Here is a 20,704-nt window from a genome sequence, read left to right as displayed (position 1 = left end):
GAGTGGATAGTGAAGGTCTTCATCTGTTTAAGCTTGTTAACTGTTCATCTGTTGCTGTTCTTGTCGGTGTTACACACATCACTCTAGATGTTTTCAGGAGGTTTTGGAGTAGCCATTGTAACACTACACTGTAACGGATTTCTGTAATTTGAACAGTATTTTACTGTAATATGTACAGTAAGACACTGTAAAATGTATACAGTATGTTACTGTAAACAGCAAAGGATTATGGGAAAATATAGGGTCACTACTGTAATTCCTCCCTACTGTAAATCAATTTACAGTAGTGAACTTGCCCGCGAAAAACTGACCAATGGCAAGAGAGATTTCTTTTCAAGTGTTTTTTTGACACACTCACCCACACACACACGCACACACACACGGTTAACAGTTTCTAAAACAGTTTGTTTCAGGAAAAGTGCACACAAAATCAAAGTAGCATAAAAAAATAAATAAAAAAAAATGTCTCCAAACTGTTACATGTTACAATTAAACTTTGAAGCAATGGAACTTTGGAAGAATGAAACGCACCACAGTGAAAATGTTGTGCCTTGTGTGAACTTTGATGAGGCCAAGAACACTAGCACTGTTAAACATGCGTCACAATAACTTTTCCAATTCAACTCTGATGTGATTGAGCTTGTTTCACATATAACTGTAAATTATCACAGTAATAAACAGTTCACTTGCATTTGCTAGCTAACTATTGAAATTTACGATATACTAAAACATTTTGGTACTCTGCTGATGTGAACAAAAACTGCATGTTTTCATAAAAAAAAAGAAAAAAAGAAAAGGAGAACAAAATATTAAGACATAAAACACACCGTCTGTTTTCTGGATCAAACCTAAAAGACAGACGCCTAAAACACTGGTGTCAAAGTATGGCATGGTATGGCAAAGTATGGCATGGACAGAAACATTGCACCTTTCACTTAAAATTACTACTTATCAACTGTAGTTCATTTACTTAACAGTTGTTTAGAGACAAACACAAAATAACTGTGTATCTATGACTGTGCGGTGAAATGCAGAGTTTTAAGTGTAATAGTTCGAAAAGTTTGAAGTGTAATGGTTGAATAGGTAACAGAAAAACGGCATAACTCACTTTTCATGTTGGTTCATTGTGTCTTGCGATCCCACAGCGTAGATAGACCAGAAAGATGTCCTAAAATAAATTTCATTTGTTTAGTCTCAAGCAGTGTCATGTAGAAGGACTGACATTTAATTCTCAAAATGCGGTATTTGTTCATGTTTTCATTATTCCTATGAACATGTTTGACCATGCTCAGAGAGTAGTCTTTACAAACTGTACAAAACAGAGAAACTAAATGTAAAGCGGGTCATCGATTAGTGGAAACATATCATTTTACATACTGTATTGACATAAACTTTCACAATAGACCAGGAGAGAGGATTTCTGTATTCTTTATGGCTAATTGTCTCTTTTCCTATATGCCTTACATTTTTTACAATTATTACAATTTCGTAATAAATTGACCTCTTGAATTTACTTTTGTGCACACATAAATCCTGTATAACGAATATGTTTGAATTTTATTCATAGTCTTTACAAGGACATGTAACTTTATAGTTCTTAATGAGTTTGCATTACAACAGTGTGGCATAGTTCCTCTAACAAATCTGGAACAAAATCTGGAAGAGTATTTTCCTAGTACTTGTACTGTACGCGTACTATTTCAATACTTTTTGGAACTAAATTGGCTTTTTAGTTTATAAAAGTAGACTTTTAAGTGTACTTTATAGTGTAACAGCAGTAAACTTTGAATACACACAACTAGTTTACAGTTTTTCTTTATATTGCAACTATACTACAAGTAAATCTATACTGTTAGTTTGCTCATTTTTTCAGTCAACTTCTTAGTTTTAAGTAGGCATTGAATTATACTCTCAGAAGTTTATTGAATTAAAAAAAAAAAAATTTAAAAGAATTTTAAGTGTTTTAGTGTCAGTACTGTCTGTTGAAGTGAATTTAACATCATTATTACAGTTTACTAGTATTTATATATTCATTTTGCATCAGATGAAACAATATATATAATATATAATATGTGTTCAATACAAATTATCCATAAGCCAATAACACTTATTTGATCAAATTAACAACATTTTTTAAATAAAACAAATAACACCATATCTTCCAGTCATCTGTCCTCAATTTTTTTTCTATGTGAGAAAATATATACTTACAAGCCAATCGGTTTCACACAAATGTATTTTGCTAAAACTGATCTGGGATGACTGTATGTAAGTTAAAATAATCTGTTTGTTAGCATGTCAACTCAGTTAATAGTTTAACTCAGTAACATGTTATTTTGATTATCAATGTGCATAATAAAACAGAACTTAGCAAACATTATCCAAAAACCTGTTAAGATTCAGGAGAGCACTGCAGTTGCAACCTCTAACATGACAAAAGAATTGTTAAATAAATATGTAATTTGTTGCAAACATTATGGCTTAATAAGCAACTATTTGAGCTCTTAGTGAGAGACCAGAGTAATTTTTATATTAGCATTTTCTAAAAAAAAAAAAAAAATATATATATATATATATATATATATATATATATATATATAATTAGGGATGTCCCGATCAGGTTTTTTTGCCCTCGAGTCCGAGTCCTAGTCATTTGATTTTGAGTATCTACCGATACCGAGTCCCGATCCGATACTTCTATAATACATAAAAAAGAATAAAGAAGAGCGAAAAAACAGATCCAGGATGTTCCTTATTTTTTATTTAATTCACCTTATTTTAACATTCAACAACTCTGTTAACAGAGCACTTCTGTGAGGTAGCTTGAACAATCAAGTAATAAATAACATAAATTCTTCACTTTTGGACTTTAGTGCAACAGTAAATATAAAAAAAAGTCTAATATATAAACAAATAGCACCTCAACTTAAAATACCCGGCAGGCATATGTAAACAAATAAAAAATAAAAGTGCCACGGTGTTTGCAAAGCCAGTAATGTGCTTTTAGGAACTGCCCAGCTAGAAATTTTTTGTTCTAAAAATGTTCTAAGAACATTAGCATGTATTGTTCTATAAATGTTTTCAGCGGCTAGTTTTATTTTTGTTCCCAGAATGTTCTTTTAAAAGTTTGGAGAACATTCTTTAAAAACATTATTAAAATGTTTAGTAGTAACATTCTTTTAACATTATTCTCTAACGTTATTAGAAAGTTTTCAGCGGCTAGTTTTATTTTTGTTCTTAGAATGTTCTTTTAAAAGTTTGGAGAACATTCTTTAAAAACATTATTAAAATGTTTAGTAGTAACATTCTTTTAACATTATTCTCTAACGTTCTTAGAAAGTTTTCAGCGGCTAGTTTTATTTTTGTTCTTAGAATGTTCTTTTAAAAGTTTGGAGAACATTCTTTAAAAACATTTTTAAAATGTTTAGCGATAACATTCTTATAACATTATTCTCTAACGTTCTTAGAAAGTTTTCAGCGGGTAGTTTTATTTTTGTTCCCAGAATGTTCTTTTAAAAGTTTGGAGAACATTCTTTAAAAACATTATTAAAATGTTTAGTAGTAACATTCTTTTAACATTATTCTCTAACGTTCTTAGAACGTTTTCAGCGGGTAGTTTTATTTTTGTTCCCAGAATTTTTTCTTTAAATGTTTGGAGAACATTTTCTAAAAACATTATTAAAATGTTTAGTAGTAACATTTTTATAACATTATTCTCTAACGTTCTTATAATGTTTTCAGCGGGTAGTTTTATTTTTGTTCCCAGAATGTTTTTTTAAATGTTTAGAGAACATTTTTTTAAAAACATTATTAAAATGTTTAGTAATAACATTCTTATAACATTATTCTCTAACGTTCTTATAATGTTGTAAGCGGATAGTTTTATTTTTGTTCCCAGAATGTTCTTTTAAATGTTCGGATAACATTATTTAAAAACATTATTCAAATGTTTAGGTGTAACATTCTTACAACATTATTCTCTAACGTTCTTAGAAAGTTTTCAGGGGGTGTTTTTATTTTTGTTCCCAAAATGTTCTCTTAAACATAAAAAATGCTTAGCTATAACATTGTTAAAACATACAATTTTATTAATCTCTAAAATAAAACAAAAATCTAACAGGATTATGAATGGCATCCACATAAATTATTAGAAGTTCTGCGTACAGTAGATGCCCAACATTACATGAAGAACTCAGTAAAGTCCAATGTGCAATCACACGTCTTGACTGCTGTTTGCTCAGAGCGCTCATCGTCAGTCTTTGGTTGTCTTGGTTCTTGCAGAAAAAGAATAAAGTCATCTGCATTAATAGGTGTTCTACTGTTCTTCTCTTCTTGTTTTTCAGCTGCTATCCCAGTTAGCAGAATTGAGCTCCATTCTCTGTGTGCATGGTAGAGTTTTTCCTCATAGCCTATAAAAGAAGATCATGCAACAGTGTAAACAAAAATAATACAAATACATATTACATATTAAGATCACAAGCAATATTGACTTTGAAAACTTTCAAAATTAGCCAGCCTAATTATTAATCAGAAATTAATTAGATTAGTTTATTTAAAAGTATAAATATGATACCTTATGAGTATCTATTTTGTTTCTGTAATTTAAAACATATACTTAATCCATTATATACATGTTAATAACACAACTAGAGGCTAAATTATTTTAACAAACTACAAACTTGGCTTGAGAAGTGTTAACCTTGAACTCAGGTCACCTTGAGCACAGCTGCAGCATGTCACAGCACTGCCCACGATGCTTTTGCACTGCTCTGCTCACGAACAGCTCATTTTCATCAGTTATATTGTCTATGGATTGTTACATTTCTTACAGATTTCTGCTTGTTTTAAATCAGATACAGATAAAGTAGAACTGCATTTGAATGCATTGGCGATGGAACAATTTCTAGTGTGATTTAATCATACCTGTGTATCGTCTCTTTGCTATTAGCTAAGCTGTAAGTTTTAGTTACTTCAAAAGCAGAAAGAAATATGCTATAACTTCTGTTTCTACGCAGTTTCTTATTGAGAAATCACAGGACAGTGTTGACACTAACTTTCTGTGCTCCAGTAGGTTTCTGTGTGCGCACAATCTGCATGTTAAATGTGAGCTACTGTCTGTGCATATGAAAGCTTGTTTCCGCCATGGAATACAATTTTTAAAAAAGGTAATTGCGACTCACAATTCAAACTTTTTTTTCTTAGAAGTGCGATATATAAACTCGCAATTGGCTGTTTGAAAGTCAGAATCACAGGATAAATTAGTAAAACCTGAGAAAAAAAAGCAATTCTGGCTTATTTTGTTTTTGCTGTCTTTTCTATATGAGGACATTAATGCACTTCATCAATACAGCCGCTCTTCAGCAGCATTTTAGCTTCATTTGAGAAAAACTATCATCATAAAACACAGAGAGACTCAAAGGTCTACACGGCAATCCGTCAAATAAAAGTTTGGTTTAACCTTTGAAGAAAGTTTTGCTTAAATCATTACATTTTAAATATTTGGTTATAGCAATTTAATTAAACCATTAAAATGGAATCAAGAAAACAAAACAAAAAAAAACTTTTGGGAGATGCGAGAGCGAAGTAGTCCAGTGATAATTAACAGGCAGCCATGGTTAATGCAATTTGCAAAGACCCGCCCCCTTTAGTTACTGTTGCTATGTCCAACAAGCCATGGCGCTCTCACGCCACACATCATGTTGTCACGCAATGAAAAATACATTGCGGATCAAAGAAAAAACGTTGAAACGTCTAAACGCCGAGACAAGACAGAGCAGGTTACTTTTGATATGAAACAAAGTCTCAACGTTTAATTTGTGTAATTTCTGTAGAAAAAAAATAATTTTTGTAAAATAGAAATGTAAAAAATAAATACCTGTCAATCAAACTCCCTCGAAGGGTGAATTCTGAGGGGAGTAAAAAAGACAATTCTGATATTTTCTTGCAATTGTGTGTTCCTGCCTCACAATTCTGAGAGAAAAAAAAACAAAAAAAACGGTAATTTTACTGATGGAAACAGACAGTAAAAAAGTGGACTTCAAAGATTTCTTATTCTGTAGCTCCCTGTGGGATTTTTTTGACAAGTCCATAAAAATGCATCCATCCATGATAAAAGTACTCCACACGGCTCTGGCAGGTTAATAAAGGCGAAAGGTGAAGCGAAGTGATGCGTTCGTGTAAGAAACATATCCATATTTTAGGGCTGGGAATCGATTAAAAAAAAGTAACTGATTATTTACACAATTTGCTGTAATTAAATGCAATTAATTGCATTTCCCCCAAGCTTGTAATCATCAATATTTAAACTTAGAATAACCTAATTAAACAACACAGGAAAAAAGGAACAGAAAATAGCCCTGTATTAAAATAATATTAAACATCAATATATCAATATATTATTATTTTTCAATAATCAATCAACATAATCAATTTAACAATTTATTATTATATTTTTTTTTTTTACTAATTATCAAAATAAAACATAGTCCTACAAAGCTATTATTACAAGAGCATGTGATCAGAGCAGGTAATTTTACCATTGTTGCCAGCATGACTATACCAGCTCAGTAGGGCTATTTCACAGAAGTCTACTACTGAGAAAATTCACGTTATTTGACTTTGCTTTCCAGTGCATGATCGGTACATGATTGGAGCGTTTGGGCCGTTAACGACAGAGCAGAACACGCAGCGCAAACACGGAGCAGAACATTGAGCAAAGAGCTCAATGTTTGCTCAATGTTGTGTGTGTGTGTCAGTGCGCCGACACACACACACGGAATGGAGAGCGCGGCGCGGAAAAGACCCGCTCATGAAAGCTGCGTGAGAATAAAACCTGATCGCCGAACACGGAGGGGCGGGACGGCATATTTTGCAGCCTTTTCCGCAACAGGAAGTCATTAAAACGAGGCAAAAAAAGTGCTGCGTTAATTGCGTTATTTTTTTTTAACTCGTTATGCATCTCAAATTAATCGCAAAGATTAACGTGTTAATTCCCCCAGCCCTACCATATTTATAACTTTATCGACTTAAATAACTAGCTTCCAGCAGACAGCCATATGCAAGTCAAATTACGCCCAAAGAGTTATAGAGTCAACGCATCGATACGCATACGCGCCTGCAAGGCTACGCATCGCTACACTTCGGCCGCCATTATGCATCTATGCGTAGCAAAATGTGTCGTCCCAGTTTTTGATACGCGACGCACCATTGTATGCAATACTATGCGTTGTTGGTGGGGGCAAAACTGCAAGTTGCTTGCGTCCGACGTGTAGACTATAAAAGCCTCTTGTCGATGTATGACGTAGGAGTAGCATAAGCTTTGACGGCTCTCGCGGTTTAAACAAACAGGGCTAGGTAATAAATTCAAGCTCCTCCCACATTTCTCTTTATATGATTCTCTTTAATGATAATTTTTCTAAAAATCTCTGTGGAAAGAAAGTCAGATATAAATCTGGGACAGATATAAATCAGGCACGAGGGAGAAAAAAAGAGATCATTTTTATTTTGGAGTGCATTGTGCCTTTAAAATTGACTACGGTTTTATAAAATGCAGTGGATACTTACTAGTGATGGACTTGTTTCTCTGTTGGTGCCTGTTCTGCTCCGTGAACATTGTTCCAATGCTTGATCTTAAGAAAATTTAAAAAGTGTGTTAATGTGTGTTAACAGACTATTGATCTGGGTGACATAGGACCATTTTTTATGTTTTCCTTAAGTGTTAGGCTATATAAATCTGGAGAACCCTTACTAACATTAACCATGGTTTTGCTACACTAACTAAATGGTAATAAATTATTGTAATCAATCCACCATAAAAACATTGTTTCTACACTTTACTATAATAAAAACCATGGTTAATTTAGCAAAGGACCCTGGGAACATGTCCTAAAAAGTTCTCTCGTTATTTACCGGTACTCCATGTTGTTCCAAAACTGTATGAATTTATTTTGTATAACCTTAATTAAGATATCTTGAGAAATGACTTCACTGTTTTGTTTTTTTCCATAAAATGGGTTCCAATGTTGTTTTATTCCCAACATTCTTGTGTTTCACAGAAGTAAGTCATACAGGTTTGAAAATAATTTCATTTTGAAAGGACATTTATGTTATGTATAAAGACACAATGTTCTCAGTTCACTCATTGTAAAGCTCCTATGCTGAGGTTTATTTAACTTTTTTCAAAATGTTGCAAGTAAAATGTTCTAATTGTGTTAACTCGTCACATTAGAAAAACGTTTTATAAAGAACATTCAACATCTCATCTCTCAATGATATCCTCAAAACATTTTCCTAATGTGACAGAGAGAATGTTCTTCTTTTGTTTTTATGAAACATTGGGACAATGTTATATTGAGATCATTGTACAACTTTAAAGGTGCCATAGAATGGATTATTTTATTATTTTATAATGTTTCCTGGGGTGCCCTTATAATGTTAGTATGTTTTTTAGATCAAAATTTGTTATAATTTAGAAATAAAAGGCATATTTCCTAGCCTGATTTCATCCATTGATTTGAACACTCTGTTTGAAGGGGCGTGTCTGCTGTGAGACTTCAGTGTTGTTGCCCACTGCTGTGATTGGCTGACATGCTTGCATATGAAATATCTGGCATTACATGTAGAGCTATCTGGAAAACTTTTACTATTACAGCTTTTATATGTTTTTACTATTACAGCTATCGGGATTAACGAATCATGAGAAGTTTTTTTTAAAGTATTTAGATCTATTCCCATCACATAAAAGGTTTCAGTGATGAGCACTGAGCAGATGACAGCCTGTTGATCGCGTGAATGAAGATCTTATCACTGCAACGCAATATACTGATGCATAAACAGTGTTGAACGACTTTGAAAGAAAGATTATCTGTCTGAATTTGAACAATTACACATCAGAAATTCACATAACCCACTGGTTCTCCAGAGGCTCGGATGAAGGAGCAAAAAAATATTTTTGTGTTCATTTGTACAACCAAACACTGAGCAACTGCCATGCTTCGTTCGCTCGTTTGCAAGCCATGATGTCTCTCGAGGAAAAAACAATATCGCGCTGGATCTAGATAACACAATGTAAATTATCGTTAATAAAATCCCTACTTGCCGCTTGCGGGAATATAACGTTAGTTGAAATTGCCCCCTTCGTCCGTTTGAGACGCCGAGAGAAGCCTGGCTGCTTGATATTGTTGTAACAGTCCGTGGTGAAATGGGCAGAGCAACTAAACAACTTCGAATTAAACTGTAGCGGTATCCGATTATAGATAGATAGATTATAGATAGATCTGCCATTTTCCCTATGATCCTCCTCCTGCTTGTTTCTTCACCTGCAGAACTTCTGATGATTCGGCTGTGCAGTTTCGCCTGGCACTGAGCATGGGCTGGCATATGCAAATTTTTAGAGGCGTACATATTAATGATCCCATCGGTTTCGTCACAGTTGGTGTTATGTGGAGATTCGCCCGTTTTTCAGGGGTGTTTTTCAAAAACGAGATTTAAATAAGAAAGAGAAAACTATGGTGTTTGAGACTCACTGTATGTCATGTCCATGTACTGAACTCTTGTTATTTAACTATGCCAAGATAAATTCAATTTCACATTCTATGGCACCTTTAACTTTAGCAACATTCCCAAAATATGCTCAAAATGTTGCAAGTAGAATGTTCTTCTTTTGTTATCATGAAACATTGGGACAATGTTAATGTGTGTTAACAGACTATTGATCTGGGTGACATAGGACCATTTTTTATGTTTTCCTTAAGTGTTAGGCTATATAAATCTGGAGAACCCTTACTAACATTAACCATGGTTTTGCTACACTAACTAAATGGTAATAAATTATTGTAATCAATCCACCATAAAAACATTGTTTCTACACTTTACTATAATAAAAACCATGGTTAATTTAGCAAAGGACCCTGGGAACATGTCCTAAAAAGAACAGCTCGTCCAAAAAATAGAGTTCTCTCGTTATTTACCGGTACTCCATGTTGTTCCAAAACTGTATGAATTTATTTTGTATAACCTTAATTAAGATATCGTGAGAAATGACTTCACTGTTTTGTTTTTTTCCATAAAATGGGTTCCAATGTTGTTTTATTCCCAACATTCTTGTGTTTCACAGAAGTAAGTCATACAGGTTTGAAAATAATTTCATTTTGAAAGGACATTTATGTTTGGGTCAGCTAGGCCCGTAAACTCATATCAAGAAGACAGGTAAAATATTGTCTGGAGGGTTTGGACCAGTGTGCCTTTGAGCAGAGTTTACATGTTCTGCCTCTATTTCACGTGTATTTTACTATGACAATACTCACCGCAACTGAAATCGTGGCTGGATAATATTTATTCCCAAAATTCCTAGATAATGGGAAACACACACATACAGCAATATTATTAGCTATTTGTATTTACTTACTAAAAGAGACATTTGCAAAAGCTTGCAAAATTTTACTCACCAGCTCAAAAACATATTATGATGATGACTCATCATTTTGACGGTAGGCCGATATCCCGCGATCAACAATATTCAAAAGCCTAGTTTTCATAGTGTGGTTCGAGTTCCTCTCTGTATAAAGACACAATGTTCTCAGTTCACTCATTGTAAAGCTCCTTTTTTTATTTTTTTTAATCAAAAACTAAGTTAGCTGACAATATTTACACATGCTTAGCCTGAAACATTGACATAATGTCGATATTGCTCTAATCGCATTTAAAATTGGCTTCTCAATTTAACACACTATATTTTGATGTAGCAGAATGTATTTTTATATAAAATAAAGTTATTTACCTTCCGCAGATTGCAATATGTCCGTTACGTACGTTGTTAAAATTCGTTGTCCATTTACATCCCGCAACTCGCTCAAAATAAAAATGTAACAGTACGATGCAAAATAATCCATGTTTTAAACAATGTAAAAGCCACAGAACCGAAGGAGGCTAGTACTGAAGATCCCGAGCAGCAGCAGCGCGCGCGCACACACACACACACACACACACACACACACACACACACTCTAACAGACGAATATTCAAACTTGACCAGTAAAAGGCGCGCATAGCTGCCATTGGCCAGATTCCTGGATGACAGTCTGAATAACCAATCATGCTCAAAACAACTCGAAGAGACAGCCAATAATGTGGTAACATTGCAATTACAGGAAAAGATGACATGTTTTAAAAGAAAGAATATGAAAAAAATGTGCACGTGCTATTTATTTAGTTGTATTTGTAAGCTGGCTGTTATATTTAATCAATTGGTTAAATGGTGTCTTCATTGCAGTGCATGATAAAAAAAAAAAAACTTACAATAACATATAAATAATAATAATAAATAACATAAATAATATATACCATATATAACAAAATTATATTTACCACTGCTCTGCCAACAGCAGTTTAAAAGAGCAAACATATTATATATTAAACAGAGCAAACATTGCATATGTAGGCTATTCATATACAATTCTGTATACCTACCTACATGAAAAAATAATGGATTGGTGTCATGGTGACATTAGAGTTACATTCATGTGACCCATCATGATCCTTTTGCACTTTAACAAAATATTGACCTTTCCTTTAGAAACACTCTTATGCCTAATAATGTCAACTTGCTTTTCACCCTGTGTGGCACTGTTACACAACCTGTTGGTTTAGGGTTAATCCTCTGTCCAACACAACACTTTGCTAACATTGGCATAATTCTATACAAGTTGCAACATATACCCCGGGTTTCACAGGCAAGGTTTAAGCCTGTAGTCCCAGACTAAAATGCACGTTTGAGCTGTTTTACCTGAAAGCAACTTGCACTGACAAATCTTAAAATATGTCAGTGCCATTGTTTTGTCTCAAGATGCACACCAGTAATGTTTCTTTTTTCTTTTTTCTAAGGCACATTTTTAAAAGCTAATTAAATGCACTAAGGCCTAATCCTGGCTTAATCTAAACTCTGTGAAACCGGGTCTGGGTTAGAAATTAAGGGTTAAGGTTAACCATAACTCTAACCCTAACCCTTGTCTACAGACTTTTATTTAACAGCATGGATAGACTCCAAGGTGTTGACTGCAGTGGTTAGGCCTTTAGCGTTGATACAGGATGAATAACTTCTCACTGTGACAGTCTGTAATGTATTTTAGCAAAGAGTGTTTGTATGGATTGTCCCTAATTAAGCTAGAGCTATTGGTGCATTCAAGTCATGTCATAAAGATCGTATTTACAAGTTGAACGCCAACACAATGATGAGAATATGAGTAGGAAGCTCAGGATTTTCTTTAACCCCGATCTTGAAGAGTTAGGGGCGTGTCAGTGGGAAACATTGTGGGATACCACTATACTTAGGTATTCAGCAGTGACAATGAAATAAGCTAATGCCTGCACAAAATATGATAGCATTAATATATAACAGTATAATATGTGATGATAAAGTTTACAGTGGCTTCATTAATTTAAAACATTAAAAAAATTGTAAAACCTCATGAATACAAACTTCCCAGGAGGACTTAAACGCACCATATGTTCCATCGTGAACCCTGTTGGCCTGCTGTCAGACCAGCAAGCTCAATTTAACAATAATTGTGTAGTTTGATTGCTAAATGTTACATTTAAAATGTTCTAGTTTTGTTAACATGTCACATTACAAGAACGTTTTTTTAAAAACACTCATCATCTCAGGTCTCAGTGATATCCTCAAAACATTTTACGAACATTGTTTTGATAATGTTCCTCCTGTTATTATGGAACATTGTGCCAATGTTTTACTGAGAACATTATATAATCTGTTATCTCAACAACATCCTCAAAACATCCTCAAAATGTTGCAAGTAAAATGTTCTAATTGTGTTAACACATAACATTACAAGAACGTTTTATAAAGAACATTCAACATCTCATCTCTCAATGATATCCTCAAAACATTTCCCTAATGTGACAGAGAGAATGTTCTTCTTTTGTTATCATGAAACATTGGGACAATGTTATATTGAGATCATTGTACAACTTTAACTTTAGCAACATTCCCAAAATATGCTCAAAATGTTGCAAGTAGAATGTTCTTCTTTTGTTTTCACGAAACATTGGGACAATGTTATATTGAGATCATTGTACAAACTTTAACTTTAGCAACATTCCCAAAATATGCTCAAAATGTTGCAAGTAGAATGTTCTTCTTTTGTTTTTACGAAACATTGGGACAATGTTATATTGAGATCATTGTACAAACTTTAACTTTAGCAACATTCCCAAAATATGCTCAAAATGTTGCAAGAAGAATGTTCTTCTTTTGTTATCATGAAACATTGGGACAATGTTATATTGAGATCATTGTACAAACTTTAACTTTAGCAACATTCCCAAAATATGCTCAAAATGTTGCAAGTAGAATGTTCTTCTTTTGTTTTCACGAAACATTGGGACAATGTTATTTTGAGATCATTGTACAAACTTTAACTTTAGCAACATTCCCAAAATATGCTCAAAATGTTGCAAGAAGAATGTTCTTCTTTTGTTTTTATGAAACATTGGGACAATGTTATATTGAGATCATTGTACAAACTTTAACTTTAGCAACATTCCCAAAATATGCTCAAAATGTTGCAAGAAGAATGTTCTTCTTTTGTTATCATGAAACATTGGGACAATGTTATATTGGGACATTGTACAAACTTTAACTTTAGCAACATTCCCAAAATATGCTCAAAATGTTGCAAGTAGAATGTTCTTCTTTTGTTTTCACGAAACATTGGGACAATGTTATTTTGAGATCATTGTACAAACTTTAACTTTAGCAACATTCCCAAAATATGCTCAAAATGTTGCAAGTAGAATGTTCTTCTTTTGTTTTTATGAAACATTGGGACAATGTTATTTTGAGATCATTGTACAAACTCTAACTTTAGCAACATTCCCAAAATATGCTCAAAATGTTGCAAGTAGAATGTTCTTCTTTTGTTTTCACGAAACATTGGGACAATGTTATTTTGAGATCATTGTACAAACTTTAACTTTAGCAACATTCCCAAAATATGCTCAAAATGTTGCAAGTAGAATGTTCTTCTTTTGTTATCATGAAACATTGGGACAATGTTATATTGAGATCATTGTACAAACTTTAACTTTAACAACATTCCCAAAATATGCTCAAAATGTTGCAAGTAGAATGTTCTTCTTTTGTTATCATGAAACATTGGGACAATGTTATTTTGAGATCATTGTACAAACATTAACTTTAACAACATTCCCAAAATATTCTCAAAATGTTGCAAATAAAAAGTTATAATTTTGTTAACTCGTCACATTAAAAGAACGTTTTATAAAGAACAATAAACATCTCATCTCTCAATGATATCCTCAAAACATTTTCCTAACGTGACAGAGAGAACATTCTTCATTTGTTATAATGAAACATTGGGACAATGATATTTTGAGATCATAGTATAAACTTTAACTTTAACAACATTCCCAAAATATGCTCAAAATGTTGCAAGTAAAATGTTTTAATTTAGTTAACTTGTCACATTAAAAGAACGTTTTATAAAGAACAATAAACATCTCATTTCTCAATGATATCCTCAAAACATTTTCCTAATGTGACAGAAAGAACGTTCTTCTTTTGTTATGATGAAACATTAAGACAACGTTATTTTGACATCATTGTACAAACTTTAACTTTAACAACATTCCCAAAATATTCTCAAAATGTTGCAAATAAAATGTTATAATTTTGTTAACTCGTAACATTAGAAGAACATTTTATAAAGAACATTAAACATCTCATCTCTCAATGATATCCTCAAAACATTTTCCTAACGTGACAGAGAGAACGTTTTTCTTTTGTTATAATGAAACATAGGGACAATGATATTTTGAGATCATAGTACAACTTGTTACTTCAGAAACATTCCCAAAACATCTTTTGAATGTTGCAGTTAAAATGTTATATCTTAGTTTTCATATAACGTTATAGGAACATTTTTTAAAATGAGAAAACATCCTTAAAATGTTCGGTAAACATTACATTCAAATGTTTTCTTTAGAACATTAACCAAACTTGTAGGGAATGTTAGCGAAAGTTCTGAGAACGTTCCCTGCTAGCTGGGGTACTCCTAACTCTTACGCCGGTTTCACACTGCACGCGTTAGCAGAGCGTACAGCGCGTATTTTTTTCGCCGCCCATGTTAAGAGATTAGAGCATTCACACCGCACGCAGAGGTGGCGCGGCAGTGCGTAGCAGAGCAGAGCAGCAGTGCCGCGATCGTTTCGGCGCCGAGTCTATTTTTGCTGCGCCGCTTATGCTGAATTAAAGTGACAATGCATTGATCATGGCCAAAATACACCGCAGTTTTATCCAAAAAGTGCATTGATGATATCTATTGTGTTTTAAACAGTCAATCAAATGACCAACAGCAATTTAAAAAGAAAACAAATGTCCAAAAACAAATTTGTTGCCAGAACAATAAAAACAAAGATGAACCAAAAGTTATATAAATGAAATTATTAATAAAATAAGCTTCTTGACAAGTCTTTTCTCTTAAATGTATTTGAAAACTATGGTGACCTGGAGGGGACATGTTCGGTTCACTTATTTTTGTCGTGGCCACAACATATAAACTCGTGGGAACGTGATATTAAGTCGTGGGAACGTCATAATATCTTGTGAGAACGTCATATTAAGTCGTGGGAACGTGATTATAAGTCGTGGCCACGAGATCATTTTGTTGAGGTAACGAAATCATTATGTCGTGGCCCCGCGATGCAAAGTCGTAGCCTCGAGATCATATGTTGAGTGAACGATATATTTTTCTCATGGCCACGACTTCATATTTTGAGAGAACGACATCATTGTCGTGGCCACGAGTTGAGGGAGCCACAGCGGCCAATACTGTAACCGTACCATAGCATAGACTGGGCTACAGCAGAGATGGAGATGACAGAAGAAATAACATTTTACTTTAAATTAGGAATGTCATATAAAGATATAGTGTGGTCTTTGGCATTAAGACATGGGTACGTTATAAGTGAAAGACACATGAAGCGCATTCTTAGACTTTTTTGTCGCACGCATATTTAGGGACCGTCTCAAAATTACATGCGACATTGGCATAAACGTTTCTAACTTCAATAGCATTTGAAGACAATGACTTACAGTCATAAAACCAACTGTACATTGTTCACCCAGGTCTCATGTATGATGCACACCTTTTAGATTTTTGATATTTATGACAATAAACTGCTAAATCATATGCAAATATTGCATATAATACACCGGTAATACCATAATAGAAGTGAAGAAGTGCATGCGATGCAGCGTGCTCGTTTTTCCAGGCGCGCATATGCCACAGCGAGATGAAAACATCTCAACTTTTCAGAATGCCACAAGCGCACCGCAGGTCATGTGACAAAAACCAACCGACCAGCTTTGGCTTTTCCGTAACAACATGGAAAGCTCGGCCGAACAGCTGATCATAGCTGTACAGGGCGAGTTTTTATTTCTCATCTCCATAAATATATCTAGTAGTAAAGCTAATGCAAGGGCTAGAAATCAATTAATCCTTTGCTGATACTTCCTCGTCATCATGGAGAGCGCAGTTCATGGTTGCATAGCAACGACAGACGCCACGGGAGCGCAAGTGCTTGTAGAAAGGAGAGAGCGCTTTCCACACATTTTAGACGCGATATGTGAACAGCCCCTAATTCAGGATAAACTGAGAATCTATTTGGTTTAAAATCGTTTTTGTTTTGTTTAAAATGGAGATCACGATAACATACATCAGAATATGTTCCAGTCTATTTAAAAAAAAGATACTCAATTGAATCATTAATTCAAACACTTTTAAAACCAATTAATTCAGTGTCTCATTCATAAACACCTGGGCTGGGTTTCCCGATAACGTTGTCTCTTAGCGCGCTACGAAGACTCTTAAGGTATAACTTAACTAAAGGTATACCATTTATAGGCGTGTTCCCCGAACCATACCTTAGAAAGCTGCTAAAGATATTCCTTCTTACGTGTGACGTTACCCAGTGCTGCCCGTGGCGATGGTGCTGAATCTGCTGATATCGATGGCTCGAGAATCAATTATTCACTTGTGCAGGGGCTGCTTCACTGCGTTATGTGAGAAAGTGGTGCTCTTTATAAAAGCAATTCAGAAATATACGCGGGTTGGGTCAGAAAAAACACTGACATTATGGATTCGGATGGCAATAAAATCACAGACTTACCCCTGTAAATGTTTAAAATACCATACGAACCCATGAGAAACAGTTAGCATCTACAACTTAACTGACAGTATGCTTTTACTGGCCTTTGAAAGCACTCCGCGGACGGCGCCGTCTTTTAGAACAACTATTCGCTGTATCGCTGCCATAGTTTGAGCAAACTCCCCACCACAATCATTCCCTTTAAATAGACTATTAAACCTATTAAACTATTAAATGGTTTGCCAGCTGATGTACCTTTGATTGTTGTTAGATTTTTAATTATATTATCCAGTGTAATGACAATTTTATTCTTAGCTTTAGTCCTAACTGCTTTTTCTCATTGTTTTTCACTCTGTTACAGGTCGCCAGGAAGAATCCTTCTCTACATTGTTGCTGTTCCTTTTTGATCCCTTTTCTCCTGGAGTTCTTTCTGGTGTCATTAAAATGTCTTAACTTGAATTGTGTCTGTTCATTATACTAGAGACAGTTACACACAAAATTAAGAAGATATTTTTCAATGTCAGTATAGCCTACTTTTTTCATATTGGATAGTCAAGTAACTCCAAGGCTGTATGTACATAGACATTGAGGGGTACAAGTCCTATAATTATGTCAATAATAACAATAGTATGTCAATAGTTAGAAATGGCCAAACTGGAAATTCAATATTGGAAATTCTTGCTCCTGTCTGTTTTTAGGATGGCATAAAGGTTTAAAAGTTACATTTTAGGCTGGTCTACCTTACAGCGACCATCCAAATAGATAGCCAATCAAATCATAGAAGGCGGGGTTTACTGTTCACTGAAGCAGAGCATGTATTCCAGCAGTTTAACGTTGAAAGAGTGCGAGGTAAGATGGAACTGTAAAACTACTCCACTTTTTTTCTTGAATATGGCCATTTTTAGGGATGAAAGTTGCATGTGCAAGTCTTGCAAGTCTCGGGGCAATGTTGACTACAGTTTATGTGCTGCTGAGTGAGTGTTGCAGCGCGATCTCCGCTCTCTCTGTGTGTGTGTGTGTGTGTGTGTGTGCGTGCGTGTGTTCGTAAGTGCGTGCGTCAATGAAAGCAGCGCATGGTGTCTAATGTAAGGAGTAGCCCGAAAGGTCCGACCTATATAAATAAAGGTCCTATAAAACCCATGCAGAGCTGGCAAAAGATTTACAGCTTTGCATCGTTCAAACATCATTATAATGATAAACCCCATACAAATGAATGGCAAAAGTGACGTCATTTGTCCTAGGAAGAATGTCTTTGTGGATATCTGAAATGACAATTATGGATAGGAAGAATGTAGTTATGGATATCTGAAATGTTATTTTTGACTAGGCAAAACTGAATTACAGAAATCTGCAACACATATCCAGTCTAGCTTTTAAATGTTAAAATGGCTTGCCATAGTCGTTACCGCAACAAAATGATCTCGTGGCCACGACTTAATATGACGTTCCCACAAGATATTATGACGTTGACGTTCCCACGACTTAATATCACGTTCCCACGATATGTTGTGGCCACGACAAAAATAAGTGAACCGAACATGTCCCCTCCCGGTCACTGTAGAAAACGAAATAAAGCAATGCCAACTTATCCATTATAGAGTACTCTGTCTGTACACAACCCGCGGTTCAGCCACGCGTGACAAACGCTGCCAGTGTGAAAGCAAAACGCGCGTGCCCTGCTCCTGCTCACCATACGCACTGCTCCTGCGCTGCTTACGCTCTGCTAACGCGTGCAGTGTGAAACCGGCGTAACTCTGTGCCACCGCATATGTCGGAAAGTATTTTATTTCCTGTCATTTTATTTTGAAACTGTAGTGATGTCATTTCCTTTCCGAGCGCATCACATCCTCATTCCCGACTCCGCATTCTGTGGGATGGTGGCTCGTGTGCGTAACCTAAGCGAAAGTAAGTTTCATCCTGCAGTAGGATGCAAATATTGCCATCGAACTTGTTTAGATGTTGTCTACTTTCACCTGTTTTCCTGTTAAGTATATTATACGCATGGTTTTGATACTTTCGTGTGTATTCCTTTAGTTAATAGGTATCACGTGACTATGTCATAAGCCTTGTTAGACTGGAGATTGTTTCCTTTACATTATTTCAGCCTTAAGCTGTATTCTCGAGTGCTATATTTCAGTTTTTATGCCCTTTAGTCCTACTGCTAAATCGTGTTTAGCCTCTGTGTCGCTGTCAGATGCACCTAGAGTGTAGTTCGGCACTCCCTGGCCATGCGCCCCTCACGTGCTGGGCGCATGGGGTGCAGTTGCGCCCGCTTCCACTAGAGGGAAGCGAAGACCACCAAACCATTTAGTATTCCTACTTTGCCTCATTAACCCTTTGTATGCCTGTATATTAGTTGCTTATGACTCTTTTCAGGTTATTCGACCAAATTATTATATTTCAGTATTCTGATTCAATGTTTATTATTGTATTGGATATTACTGTATACCTTTTATACTTTTGTACATTGTGATTAATATTATTTTATTCTTTGTTTCTTTTATAGACCACACACACACACACATACTTATTTGTACACCAATGCCTGTACCCAAACTTCAATAATAAAATTTGCTGGAATAATTTCTCCGTGCCCTTCTCTCTGACCGGAGCACTGTCAAAGGAAACTGTCAGACCAGTATTATCCCCTTCAGAGTGTCTCACTCTATCACATGGTCCTTCGAGCTGGAGCTGACAGCTTTCTGGAGACAATATGGAGCCAGGACAACCATCTGCAGATCCAGCAGTGCGTTCTCGACCCCAGCGGGAGATACAGTTACCAGCATCCCTTGCAAACTTTGAAGTTGGGTACACACCGAGAGTCACAGTACTTCCTTCCACCGAAGCTGAGGAACTCGGAGCAGCAGCCCCAGCTCACAACATCCCAATCCCTGATCCACTTTTACTGCCATTTGTGAGAGCAGAGTCATGTCGATCCTTGGTATCTTCTCATCGTAGCAGACCGAGATCTCGAGCCAGTGCTGCCTCACCAACCAAGAGGTCCGTTGCAGACGGGCTATCCGAGCTACAGAGTGGCATGTTGGAGGAACAGGTCAAGCGGATGGAATTAGCAGAAGTGCAGCGGCAGATTATGGAGCAGACGCTAGTAGACGAGCAGTGTACTCTTCTAGACAAAGAAGCCAGAGACGCCCTTGATGAGAAGGAGGAACTTCTCAGAGAACAAGAACGTCGACTGAAGGAGAAAGCAGAGATGGCATACAAGAGTAAAGAGGCTATCACCAGGCATCAGATGTTGCGACGGCGACTGAAAGAGAAAGAGATGGAATTGGCGCAAGCAGCTCTTATCACGTCTTTCCTGAAGGAAGAAGGAATTAAGAGTCCCCGTTCCTCCAGGCCCCTCAGTGAATGTGAGTACGACATAAGGTCCTCATCAGAAGCTCAGCCTCTCCTACTCCACTCACAAGGTGGACATGGACTGCTCCATTCTACTCCATCTATTCAAGTTCTGCCACCAGTCTCCAGTGCAGTCATTAGTCCACCTGTCTCGACCAGTCTTCCA

General features: G+C 35.5%; 2 long non-coding RNA genes across 2 annotated transcripts; both read right to left on the bottom strand.

Annotated features, from left to right (window-relative positions):
- Positions 1-3,032: 3,032 nt before the first annotated feature.
- On the bottom strand, positions 3,033-8,299 carry LOC311089925. Its single transcript, XR_014607795.1, has 3 exons — positions 7,564-8,299; positions 5,876-5,906; positions 3,033-4,409 (listed from the first exon to the last, which is right to left on the bottom strand). It is a non-coding gene; the product is annotated as an uncharacterized lncRNA (long non-coding RNA).
- Positions 8,300-10,320: 2,021 nt separating this feature from the next.
- Positions 10,321-11,334, bottom strand: LOC311089907. Its single transcript, XR_014607784.1, has 3 exons — positions 10,778-11,334; positions 10,446-10,555; positions 10,321-10,347 (listed from the first exon to the last, which is right to left on the bottom strand). It is a non-coding gene; the product is annotated as an uncharacterized lncRNA (long non-coding RNA).
- Between the last annotated feature and the right edge of the window lie 9,370 nt (positions 11,335-20,704).

The sequence above is a fragment of the Abramis brama genome (genome assembly GCF_963993115.1).
Source record: "Abramis brama genome assembly, chromosome: 9".
NCBI classification, from domain to species: domain Eukaryota; kingdom Metazoa; phylum Chordata; class Actinopteri; order Cypriniformes; family Leuciscidae; genus Abramis; species Abramis brama.
The sequence above is the reverse complement of the archived record's forward strand: the minus strand, read 5'-3'. Positions and strand labels throughout refer to the sequence as shown.